Genomic DNA, 12399 nt, shown 5'->3' with positions numbered 1-12399 from the left:
TATTTAATTATGTACATGTGAAATTACATTATTGATTAGGTTTGTGTTTGTACAAGTTAATCTCTCGAAGGATTTGATAGCATGCTGGTTACCAATCAACTTGATTGGAAGAGATTGGACATTCTTGATCTACTGGATCAAGGGGTGTTGAGGCTTTGCAAGTGAAGCATTGCCTGGGCAAAGATATGGCTGATAGTTCGTGTTGTTGTTTGGGTCCCGAAGTTGGAAAGGTGGCATTGGTCATTGAGATGTGATACAAACCTAGATTTTGGGTTGGTGGTAGGGGCTGAAATATGGAGTCCACCTTAGTTCCACTTGGATAAATTGCCCTGGTTAGGAATCTAGTCCATGGCATTGGAGTGCCTAAACCATTGAGTGACTATTTGGATAGATTGCCCTGGTCAGGAATCTAGTCCATGGCATTGTGGTGCCTAAAGTTCTTCATGGTTCATATAGTTTGAGATCTTCCATTGTATATGCACATTATGAATACCTCCATAGTTAAGAGGGAGTGTTGGAATAAGTAACTATGTTCGGTCTTCAATAATGTACTTGTCAAAAGAATAAAAATCATTATTATTATTGTCACTTATTAAAGTATGGGTTTCATGATTGGGTCACCATGTTTTAGGTCAAAGTCCCCATAAAGGACTTCTAGGATTTATTTTGAGTCTACAGAATTATTGTACATTTAAAGAGACTCTTCTTGGGCTTCTGAATTATGTAAAAAGTTTTAGTACTTTGCCAAATATGAATTATGGAACTTCCACACCATGTCGGCCTAAGGGAAGATCGAGTCGGCCTAAGACCCTATTTGACCCCACAAGAATCCTATAAAAATGACATCGAATTCATTTGGCGCATCACTTCTCATCAAGTTCGAATTCTCTCTACTAGGTAGAATTGCAAAAATCTTGTTGCTGGGAAGAAGTGCGAAGTGGGCAGTGTGGAAAGTCTGTTTCCGGGAAGCCGAAGTGAATGCGAGTTTGGGTGAGTCTAAGGAGTCAAGGAAAAACAAAAATTTGGTGGTGGTCTCTCTCTGTTTCATGCTTTAGATTGGGAGATCGAAGTCTTCCAAGTTGGAATGCTACGAGAAGTTGTTCACTGCTATGAGTTGCTGCATAATTGGAGTTGCTGGGAAGAGGTCAATCTTCTAGAGGCTGACTTGGTGTGGAGGGAAGGTCTGATATTGGTCTAGGGTGAAGAGTCTCAAAGAATACTATTGAAAGGAAGAATTACTTTGACTGGGTTTTTCCCCTCGAGGGTGTTTTTCCCTTGCATGTGCCTACGACTTATTTTCATTGTTTTATGTACTGCTGATTTTGGTAATTGCTTGATGATGTAAAGAAAGAATATATAAATAATCGTAATGATAAGAAACATCACAAGTAATTATCAAGATCAAGAAAATATTTACTACCTTTCTGATTTTCCAACATGGTATCAGAGCTTTGGTGAAGAAAGAAGAAAAGGTAGATCCATTCATAGGCACTATCTCACGGAGGGAATCTATCATATTCAAGGAAGATGTCTAACTCAATCAAGGGTGAGAACAAATTTGAAGGAGCATCAAACTATAGATCCTAGAAAAAGAGGATTGACCTAATCCTCGAGAAGAAAAAAGGTGCTTGACTTGGTGAAAGGAAATGTAAAGAGACCTACAAAAGAAGGTAGTGATGCTGACAAAGCAAAATTTAGGGATCTTGAATTGGTGGCTATGATTTTGATGGTAGAAGGGATAAAAGACAACCTTGTCCCATTCATAACTAACATCAATCATGCTTAGGATATGTATGAAGCCTTGTCGAAGCTATTCACTATGAAGAACATTGGTCAAGTGGCAAGTTTGAAGAATGAACTGAGGAATACGAAGATGACTAAAGAAGATACTGTGGCAACTTTCTTTATGAAGATAACTAGAGTCAGGGATGATCTTTTGGCCATTGATGAGTTTGTTTCGGATAGGGAATTGGTGATCACTGCTATATTAGGATTTCCACCCTCTTGGAATGCATTTGCTTCAGGTCTCAACAGTTGGAAGGTAGCTCCCACTATTGAATAATTATAGACTGCATATAGTCAAGAAGAATGAAGGATATCGATGGTTTCCAATCCTAAAGGAGTATCAAATGCTTTTGTTTCTCATCACAAAGAAAAGATACCAAAGGGACCAAAGAGGAAAGTTGACATGTCTAAGATAGAATGCTATTAATCTCATAAGAAGGGTTACTACAAAAATGACTGTCTCGAGAATCCAAGGAACAAGAAGAGAGGACAAGATCAAGCCAACTATGCTAAAGAAGAAAACTGAAAGAAAACCAATCTCGAAGAATTTGACATTAGGGACTTACACTACTAAGTCATTTTCTTTACATAACTTGTTTTATATGATTTAGAATTTATAGGTTTTTAATGATATTTTGGAAAATATTTTTTGTATTAAGTTTGTTGGTTTCCCTCAAGCTTTGGAGGGAGCTCCCAAAAACTCTCAAAGATAAGTATCCTATATCTTTTCAGTTTTGGGTTCATGTACTCATTTAGTTTTGATTATATTAAATACTAATCACCTTTCTCCCTCTATTGTGTTGATTATGAAAACATCCGAAAGGAGGATCTCTCAAGAAAAGGTTAGTCAAGAAACAAAGGTATGCGTTGAATACATTGATTAAAAGGATTATTCATTTGATGATCTATTACTACCTTTGTTATGACTAGTTGTATTGAATCTTAGCGATTATTGTTTGGGTGATTCATCTCTTGATAAATGTACCCACCCCACTCATATTCTTGATTGACTGTAAAGAACCCTAGACAGGTTATTGAAAACACTAACCGAAGGGTATGCTAATGTGAATGTATGAAATCCTAAGTTTATTTAGGATATTGTGAAATGCTACTTAAATTTTTATTGATGATGTGATGTTCGGGACTTTGGTATGATTAGGAAATCCTCACTCATTAGGATGGAATGATAAGGTCTAAAATCCCAGAACCTTTGAAGTTTTGGTAATGTAGGGTTTGATGTGTTCTACATTGAAACCTTAGCTCATTAGGGTTTGGTAGAATGTGTGAGCAAGACCATTATACTCTCTTAGAAATGATTTCCTTGGTATGTGTGTTTGTCTGATTATACCCAAGTGTAATCAAGATGGTTGTGTGTCTAACTCTTATTAATATTTGTGAAGTTGGGTTTGATGAACACATGATATGATATATATTTGCATATAGGTATATATATGAATATGTCCTTTTTGGTTGAAGTCCTAGGTTGGTCTAGGTCAAATGTACTTATGTTATTGGACATATGATATGTTGATATATGGTTATGATTCCTTAGATATGTATTGACCTAGTCATTGATGGTCACGAGTATTAGGATTCAATGGAAGTTCTTATCTAAGATTCTAGGATGTTGATGTTTGGAAATCTAGGGTGTTATAGCTAAACCCTAGTAAAGTTAAAATTGTCTAGTATGTGTGATACAAAAATTTGAAATCTATTAGGTGAATCTCTCAAAGGATTTGATAACATGCTTGTTGCCAATCAATTTGATTGGGAGATATTGGATATTCTTGATCTGCTCAATCAAGGGATGTTGAGGCTCTGTAATGAAGCATTGTCTGGGTAGACATATGGCTGACACTGCGTGTTGATGTTTGGGTTCCGAAGTTGGAAAGGTGGTGTTGGTCATTGAGCTTTGACACACACTTGGATTTTTGGTTGGTGGTTAGCAGGTGAGCCTGATGGTACCTAGAGGGTATGAAAGCTTGAGTCCACCTTAGTCCCACTTGGATAGATTGCCCTGGTCAGGATTCTAGTCCATGGCATTGCGGTGCCTAAACCATTGAGTGACTATTTTGATAGATCTCCCTGGTCAGGAATCTAGTCCATGGCATTGCGGTGCCCAAAGTTCTTCATGCTTCATATAGTTTGAGATCTTCCATTGTATATGTACATTATGAATATGTCCCTAGTTAAGAGGGAGTATTGGAAAAAGTAACTATGTTCGGTCTTCAATAATGTACTTGAGTCATTATGTAATGTACTTGTCAAAAGAATAAAGAAAATAATTTTTATTTTTATTATTGTTACATATCAAAGCATGGGTTTCATGCTTGGGTCACCATGTTTTAGGTCACAATTCCCCATTGAGGACTTCTAGGATTTATTCAGAGTATAGAATTATTGTACATTTAAAGAGACCCTTCTTGGGATTTTGAATCATGTAAAAAGGTTTAGTATTGAGTCAAATATGAATTATGTAACCTCACGATGTTGGCCTGACGGAAGATCAAGTCGGCATAAGACCTTATTCAACCCAACAAGAAGCCTATAAAATGGACATCGAATTCATTTGGAGCATCACTTCTCATCAAGTTCGAATTCTCTCTACTGGGTAGAAGTGCGAAAATCTTGTTGTTGGGAAAAAGTGTGAAGTGGGTTGCTGGGAAAGTCTGTTGCCGGGAAGCCGAAGTGAATGTGAGTTTGGGTGAGTCTAAGGAGTCAAGGAAAAATGAAATTTTGGTGGTGGTCTCTCTCTATTTCGTGCTCTATATTGGGAGATCGAAGTCTTCCAATTTGGACTGCTACGAGAAGTTGTTCGCTGCTACGAGTTGCTGCATAGTTGGAGTTGCTTGGAAGAGGTCAATCTTCTGGACGCTGACTTGGTGTGGAGGGAAGGTCTGTTCTTGGTCTAGGGTGAAGAGTCTCAAAGAATACTATTGAAAGGAATAATTACTTTGACTGGGTTTTTCACCTCGAGAGTGTTTTTCCCTTGCATGTGCCTACATCTTGTGTTCATTGTTTTATGTATTGCTGATTTTGGTAATTGCTTGATTTTTTTTTTTTTGAGAGTGGTTCATGGACACCCTGGTCAATGGGTGGCACTACATCCACAGAAAAATCTGGGCTGATGCCCCTCGTCCTACTACAAGACCTAACCCCAAGGGCTTTGTGGAGAATGGACCCTGTGACCTCCCGATGGCGAGGCACTGATTTTGACCAACTGAGCTAACCCTTGGGGCTAGTAATTGCTTGATGATATAAAGAAAGAAGATATAAATAATCGTAATAATAAGAAACATCACAAGTAATTATCAAGATCAAGAAAATCTTTACTGCCTTTCTGATTTTCCAACATGGTATCAAAGTTTTGGTGAAGAAAGAAGAAAAGATAGATCCATTCATAGGCACTATCTTAGGGAAGGAATCTATCTTATTCAAGGAAGATGTCTAACTCAATCAAGGGTGAGAACAAACTTGAAGGAGCATCAAACTTCAAATCCTGGAAAAAGAGGATTGACCTAATCCTCGAGAAGAACAAGGTGTTGGACTTGGTGGTGAAAGTTAATGTAAAGAAACGTACATAAGAAGCTAGTGATGCTGACAAAGTGAAATCCAAGGATCTTGAATTGCTGGCTATGAATTTGATGGTAGGAGGGATAAAAGAAAACCTTGTCCCATTAATAACTAACATCAATCATGCTCAGGAGATGTATGAAGCTTTGTCGAAGCTATTCACTATTAAGAACATTGGTCAAGTGGCAAGTTTGAAGAATGAACTGAGGAATACGAAGATGACTAAAGAAGATATCGTGGCACCCTTCTTTATGAAGATAGCTAGACTCAGGGATGATCTTTTTACCATTGATGAGATTGTTTCAGACAAAGAATTGGTGATCACTACTATATTAGGATTGCCACCCTCTTGGAATGCATTTTCTTCAGGTCTCAATAGTTGGAAGGTAGCTCCCACCATTGAAGAATTGTAGACCGCATATAGTCAAGAAGAATTAAGGATATCGATGGTTGCCAATCCTAAAGGAGTATTAAATGCTTTTGTTGCTCATCATAAAGAAAATAGATCGAAGGGACCGAGGAGGAAAGTTGACATGTCTAAGATAGAATGCTATTAATATCATAAGAAGGGTTACTACAAAAATGGTTGTCTTGAGAATCTGAGGAACAAGAAGAGAGGACAGGATCAAGCCAACTATGCTAAAGAGGAAGGCTGAAAGAAAATCAAGCTCAAAGAATCTGACATTAGGGACTTACACTATTAAGTCATTTTCTTTACATAACTTGTTTTATACGTTTTTAATGATATTTTGGAAAAGACATTTTTGTATTAAGTTTGTAGTTTTCCCTCAAGCTTTGGAGGGAGCTCCCAAAAACTCTCAAAAGATAAGTATCCTATGTCTTTTCAGTTTTGGGTTCATGTACTCATTTAGTTTTCGTTATATTAAATACTAATCACCTTTCTCCCTATATTGTGTTGATTAGGAAAACATCTGAAAGGAGGAGGATCTCTCAAGACAAGGTTAGTCAAGAAACAAAGGTATGCTTTGAATAGATCGATTGAAAGGATTATTCATTTGATGATCTATTATTAACTTACTAGTTGTATTGAATCTTAGTGATTCTTGTTTGGGTGATTCATCTCTTGATAAATCTACCCACCCCACTCATATTCTTGATTGACTGTAAAGAACCCTAGACAGGTTATGGAAAACCCTAACTGAAGGGTATGCTAATGTGAATGTCTGAAGTCATAAGTTGATTCATGATATCGTGAAATGCTACTTAAATTTTTATTGATGATGTGATGTTTAGGACTCTGGTATGATCAGGAAATCCTAACTTATTAGGATGGAATGATAAGGTATGAAATCCCATAACCTTTGAAGTTTTGGTAATGTAGGGTTTTCTGTGTTCTACATTGAAACCCTAACTCATTAGGGTTTGGTGGAATGTGTGAGCAAGACCCTTATACTGTCTTAGAAATGATTTCCTTGGTATGTGTGTTTGTCTGATCATACCTGAGTGTAATTAAGATGGTTGCGTGTCTAACTCTTATTGATATTTGTGAAATTGGGTTTGACGAACACATGATATGATATATATTTTCATATAGGTATATATATATGAATATGTCCTTTTTGGTTGAAGTCCTAGGTTGGTTTAGGTCAAATGTACTTGTGCTATTGGACATATGATATGCTGATGTATGGTTATGATTCCTTAGATATGTATTGACCTAGTCATTGATGGTCACGAGTGTTAGGATTCAACGGAAGTCCTTGTCAAAGACTCTAGGATGTTGATGTTTCGAAATCTAGGGTGTTATAGCTAAACCCTAGTAAAGTTAAAATTGTCTAGAATGTGTGATATAACAATATGAAATCTATTAGGTGAATCTCTCGAAGGATTTAATAACATGATGGTTTTGGAATTCAAGCTTCTGTTATCCATAATTTGTTAATTCATGAAAATTTTCGGAGAAAATCACATAGAGAATATTTGATCGACGTGTTTCTGTTAAACACACATGGGCAACAACATAATATGAAGGATAAAACATGAGAATACATTTTTTATTAACAAAACATATACAGTTATAGTACATGGTTTGACCGTTGGGTTCCACATCCCAAGGTCTCTTGGACTCCTTTTGTCTATTCGGCTTCCACACTAACCCATTGAGGATTAGGTGTCCAACATTCCCTCCCTTAATTCGAAGGGTTATGTATGAGTCCAAGAAGAGAGTTGTAATACAAAATGTGCAGCAATGCATGGCAGCACTAGGCTGAATGTGCTCTCTGAAATGTTGGTATAAAGGGTGGTGGTTTAAGGATGACCACCAACACTGGAATGCTTAGTGCAATTCCCGGAACTCTTCCAAAACTGGCAAGAAGCTGAAGTCTTCTACTAGAGGAAGTGCTCCTATTTTTTGAAGAGGGAAACCTTCAACCATGAAAGGGAGGTCTCACCCCGCATAAAGGGAGAACTTCAACCTGAAAAGGGAAGTCTCAACCTGTGATGGTTTAAGGATGACCAACAACTCTGGAATGGTTAATGCAATTCTGGAACTCTTCCAAATCTGGAAAGAAGATGAAGTATTCTGCTAGAGGAAGTGTTCTCAATTTTGTTCCTGGAATTCTTCCGAAGCTGACAAGAAGCTGAAGTCTTTTGCTAGAGGAAGTGTCCTAGATTAACAACCGAAGGTATTCTCAGGGGCATCTTTGTCTCTGGCTACAACGCTGAATCTGGTATGGTAGGTTGTGGCTCAGGCTCACTTGATGTGGCTTTGAAGCTTGTAGATGACCATCATTTCCCCCCTGTCAGATACAAGTTGAGATGATGGAGAAAACTCAACTGCAAGACTGTTCAATACTCTGGAACAAGTTCTGACATGTGATTAGAATATCTTCTTGGCTGTTGATGCCCATTGCCAAGAAGCAATCCATCCAAGATGAATTCTTGTTCTTGTGGGACGTTTGTTTCTGAAGCATCTGCGTGAAGAATGGGCGGTTTTATGACAATGCTTACATGGATGAAGATCAAAACAATGATCTTTAAAATGGCTAACTTGGTCATAGTGTTGGCGTTTTACAATCTGTTGTTGTTGTTGTTGCTGTGGAAGAGGGGTAGAATCTGGAACAGCTGGATGTGAACTATCATGAAGGAATCCAACACTCAAACTGAATGGGCTTTGAGTAGTCTGGAATATGAAAGGACAATTCCTTCTCATATCCAAGACCAACCTTGTGCTTGTTGTGGACAAGCTGTTTTCAAGGTCTGATGATGGGCTTGGGAAGTGCAGACTGAGTTTCTACATCTGTATGTACAACTGCTACTTTATTGGGTACTAAATCTGAACCCACTATAACATTATTGACTTGTTTCTGATGGGTTACAGTCTCAATGTTCTGAACAGAAACATGTTCAGAATGACTCCTCTGTTTTAATTCTTCTTACTGTAGCTAAGTTTTGAGCTGCAAAAAATCAAGTTTCTCTTGTGCATTTTGTAGATAGACCTGAATGTCTGTGAGAGAAACTTTGCTGAATTTTAATTTATCATGAGTAGTAGACAATATGAGAGTTTTGAGGAACTCTAATACTTCATTGATTTTGGCCATTTTTTCTTCAATGTCAGATTTACACCTTAAAAACTAATCACAACTACTACTCAATGCAGAAAAGTAATACCCACTCACAGTACACAGTAATATCCTTTATAAATGTCAGCAAATGATCAATGTGCAACCAACAAGCACCAATTACAATCCATTACATAAAAAATAAGAGTTTACTCATGACCAACATTATGTTTTGACAATACAACCGACAAAACTTTTCTCCATAAAAGATTACAATCAGCCCACCAAACTCTTTATGCAGCAGTCGAATCAAGGAATCAATGCACTATAATGAGTTTTAAATACAATGCCACACTGGGGCAGCAACCACTGCAAACTTTCTTAGATCCTTCAAATACTCCCTCACTTTCAAAGTAGAAATGATGGCTATCAAAACTTCAACAACTATAGCACCATGTCATGGACAGGACTTGAATGCTTATATATAAATACTTTGACTAGGGTACGAATCAATATTCTCTGATCTTGCCACTTTCTTCAAAGAAAACAATAGTCCATTGTAAGAAACCCAACCGGAATAACTAAGAGAAAACCACAAAGAGTCCTAAGTTTGTATGGTTTGGTCCACTGTAGTATTTTAACAAACAGTTTGTGTATCAAATGCTGTAGGTGCATTCCTTGTTGTTGGCTCATGTAAATACATAATATGCTGGGACAAATACTTGTGGAAGAAATTCAAAATATTAATTTAATATCAACTTTAGACCAAGCAAGCATAAATAATACTAATAACAAGTGTAGCAACCACAAACTTCTGATACCAGTCAGTTGACAGGAACTTCAGACTCACTATCGTTTGCAAAACCCTTTTCCACTCTGGTAAAGCACAGTCAGCAAGCATGGAAGACCGTGTTCGTGCTGTTGTTGATGGAGGCACAAGTTCTGAGACGCCTGTATGAGACCGTGTATGTGTTCAATTATAGTTCTTCTGCCCAGATGCATGTTTTAGGGTATCTCTGTGGATTCTTTTTCTACCTGGCAGCACCCTTATCAATGTGCAGTTTGCGTGTCCCAGAGGTGTCCTCTTATATTATCACCCAAGTAGTTCTTTCTGTATTAAGACAAAGAGCTCGTATAGCTGACATAGAGTTGAAATTTTTAGAGTATGGAAATTCTCTTTTGAAACTGGGATGGTGGCAATGGACTGGTGCATTTGTCTTCATGTGGGGATGGATTCATCAACTCTGGTGCCATAAGATACTGGGATCTTTACGAACTGGAAATCAAGAAGAGACAAATGAATATGCTATTCCATATGGCGATTGGTTCAAGATTGTGTCTTGCCCCCACTATTTGGCTGAGATTGTCATCTACGCAGGGATTTTAATTGTTACTGGAGCTTCTGATCTCACAGTGTGGCTTCTTTTTGGATATGTGGTTGCCAACCTCACTTTTTCTGCCACTGAGATGCACAAATGGTATCTTCATAAATTTGATAGCTACTCTCATTCTCCATGCAAAGAGAATTAAGCCATGATTCCTGGAAATACAATTAAAACAGACGATAAATCAATTATGATTGTATTTCATAAAGAAGGAAGTAAAGCTTTGTCCATTGTGACACTGCAATGTACTATATTAATTACTCCGAGTAGCACTGGGAGCCAACCCTCCGTTTCTCAGATTGACCTCCACCACAAAATTCGATATCTGATACCAAGCGTTTTATAAATCCCGGCGAGTTAAACACACACATGATTTCCAACATACATCAGTCAACATATAACGATACTCCTAAATGAGTTTCTAGCATACCATTATTCAATGAACACATGTAAAACGTTCTTCAAAACAGTTCAAGGCCCAAAACAAACATTCATCATTCAACATACCATAGAATACCAAACGGTCTTCTACATCATACTCTCCGCTTCATAAGATTGCAAGCCAATGGAACGACATAGTGAATGTGCAGAAACTGGGAGTTGAATTGCATTCGGCCATCGATTTTTCTCCGATTCGAGCATTACACAACCAAAACACATTTCGAGAAATTGTTCATTCCCGCCAAGGATCGAACCTGCGATGGATCTTTCATGAAACGTGAGAAGTGAGAGGAGGCTGGTATTTGAGTTGGCACGTTGGTATTGTTGCTTTCAGAGAATCTGAGTGTGGCCTGTTGCACTTGCTGAATGGCAGAAACAACGTGTGTCAAACGTTTGCAGAAATAATTTTGAGCTTTGTGTAGTGCAATGGGACTGTGACAGTGGATTGTGAGGGCCAAGGGAGCATTAATACCAACGTCCATACAATCCAGGCCAAGATAAACTCATAACTATGTCCTATCGATTCTTTTGAAACGAGAGTATACCTGAAAGGGTGTTGCTACATCTTTGAAGTGCGCTCAATGCGAAAATGGGTATTGATTTGACACAGAGAGAATCAGGCAGAACTATTAGATACGTTAGGGTGGCAAGGCGAATTTTGGTGTTGTCTGAGCAACAGAAGTCAGAGAGACGTTGAGTAGAGTAGCTGGCAAAGGAACGTTAATGGAACACTGACAGCACTGTAGGAGCAGGTATTCGATGGGAATACCAAGTGTTACCCATATTATCACTCAGAGAGCAGATTATTACGATTGAGCAGATTCAGAATGGCAGAGACATAATTAGATGAAACGACTTGGTGCATGTAAGAAGCAGACCTGATAGACAGAGGTGGTAGCTAGAATTTTGCTAAGAAAATATTCATGAAATGCATAATTGATGGTAGAAATGATCTTCACATAAAGGCCATAAAACAAATGGCTCAAAATAATTATGCAGGGCAGAAATACACCTGCTCTGATACCATGTTAAACACACATGGGCAACAACATAATCTGAAGGATAAAACATGAAAATACATTTTTTATTAACAAAACATATACATTTATAGTACATGGTTTGACCATTGGGTTCCACATCCCAAGGTCTCTTGGACTCCTTTTGTCTATTCGGCTTCCACACTAACCCATTGAGGATTAGGTGTCCAACAGTTTCGAACCAGCTAGTGTGTTTCATCTATTAAAAAAATTTAGTGTATTTTTTTTAATAATTCTCATGGTATTATTATTTACTTTTCCCTTTTATTAGTTATTTGAAATTTTTTTACTTTTATATTTTATTAATTTATTTAATAAGTAGTTATATTTTTATTTTTATTTCATCTATTTATATATATATATATATATATATATTTTTTTTTTTTGTTTTTTGTTTTTTAGAACCCCTCACTTTTTAATTTTATATATTTTTTAAATAATTTAGTGTATTTTATTTTTATTTTTGTTTTTGTTTTTGTGGTCTTATTTTTAATTGCATAATAAATAAATAAATAATATTAATTATTAATAATCAATTAAACAAACAAATAATATTAATTAATAAATAAGGAATGAATAAAATTTTATTTATATTCTTATTTAAATAAATTAAACTATTATTTATTATTATTTAAACATTTTAAAGTAATCCCCTTC

The 12399-nt window shown here is 36.9% G+C and overlaps 1 pseudogene; it reads left to right on the top strand.

The window, feature by feature from the left end:
• The first annotated feature begins 1789 nt into the window (after window positions 1-1789).
• Window positions 1790-10409, top strand: LOC149199403 (polyprenal reductase 1 pseudogene; annotated as a pseudogene).
• The last annotated feature ends 1990 nt before the right edge of the window (window positions 10410-12399 follow it).

Source organism: Pinus tabuliformis, chromosome 2_1, assembly GCF_031772625.1.
Source record: "Pinus tabuliformis cultivar Carrire ecotype Pingquan chromosome 2_1, CPIR1, whole genome shotgun sequence".
Lineage (NCBI taxonomy): Eukaryota > Viridiplantae > Streptophyta > Pinopsida > Pinales > Pinaceae > Pinus > Pinus tabuliformis.
The sequence above is the reverse complement of the archived record's forward strand: the minus strand, read 5'-3'. Positions and strand labels throughout refer to the sequence as shown.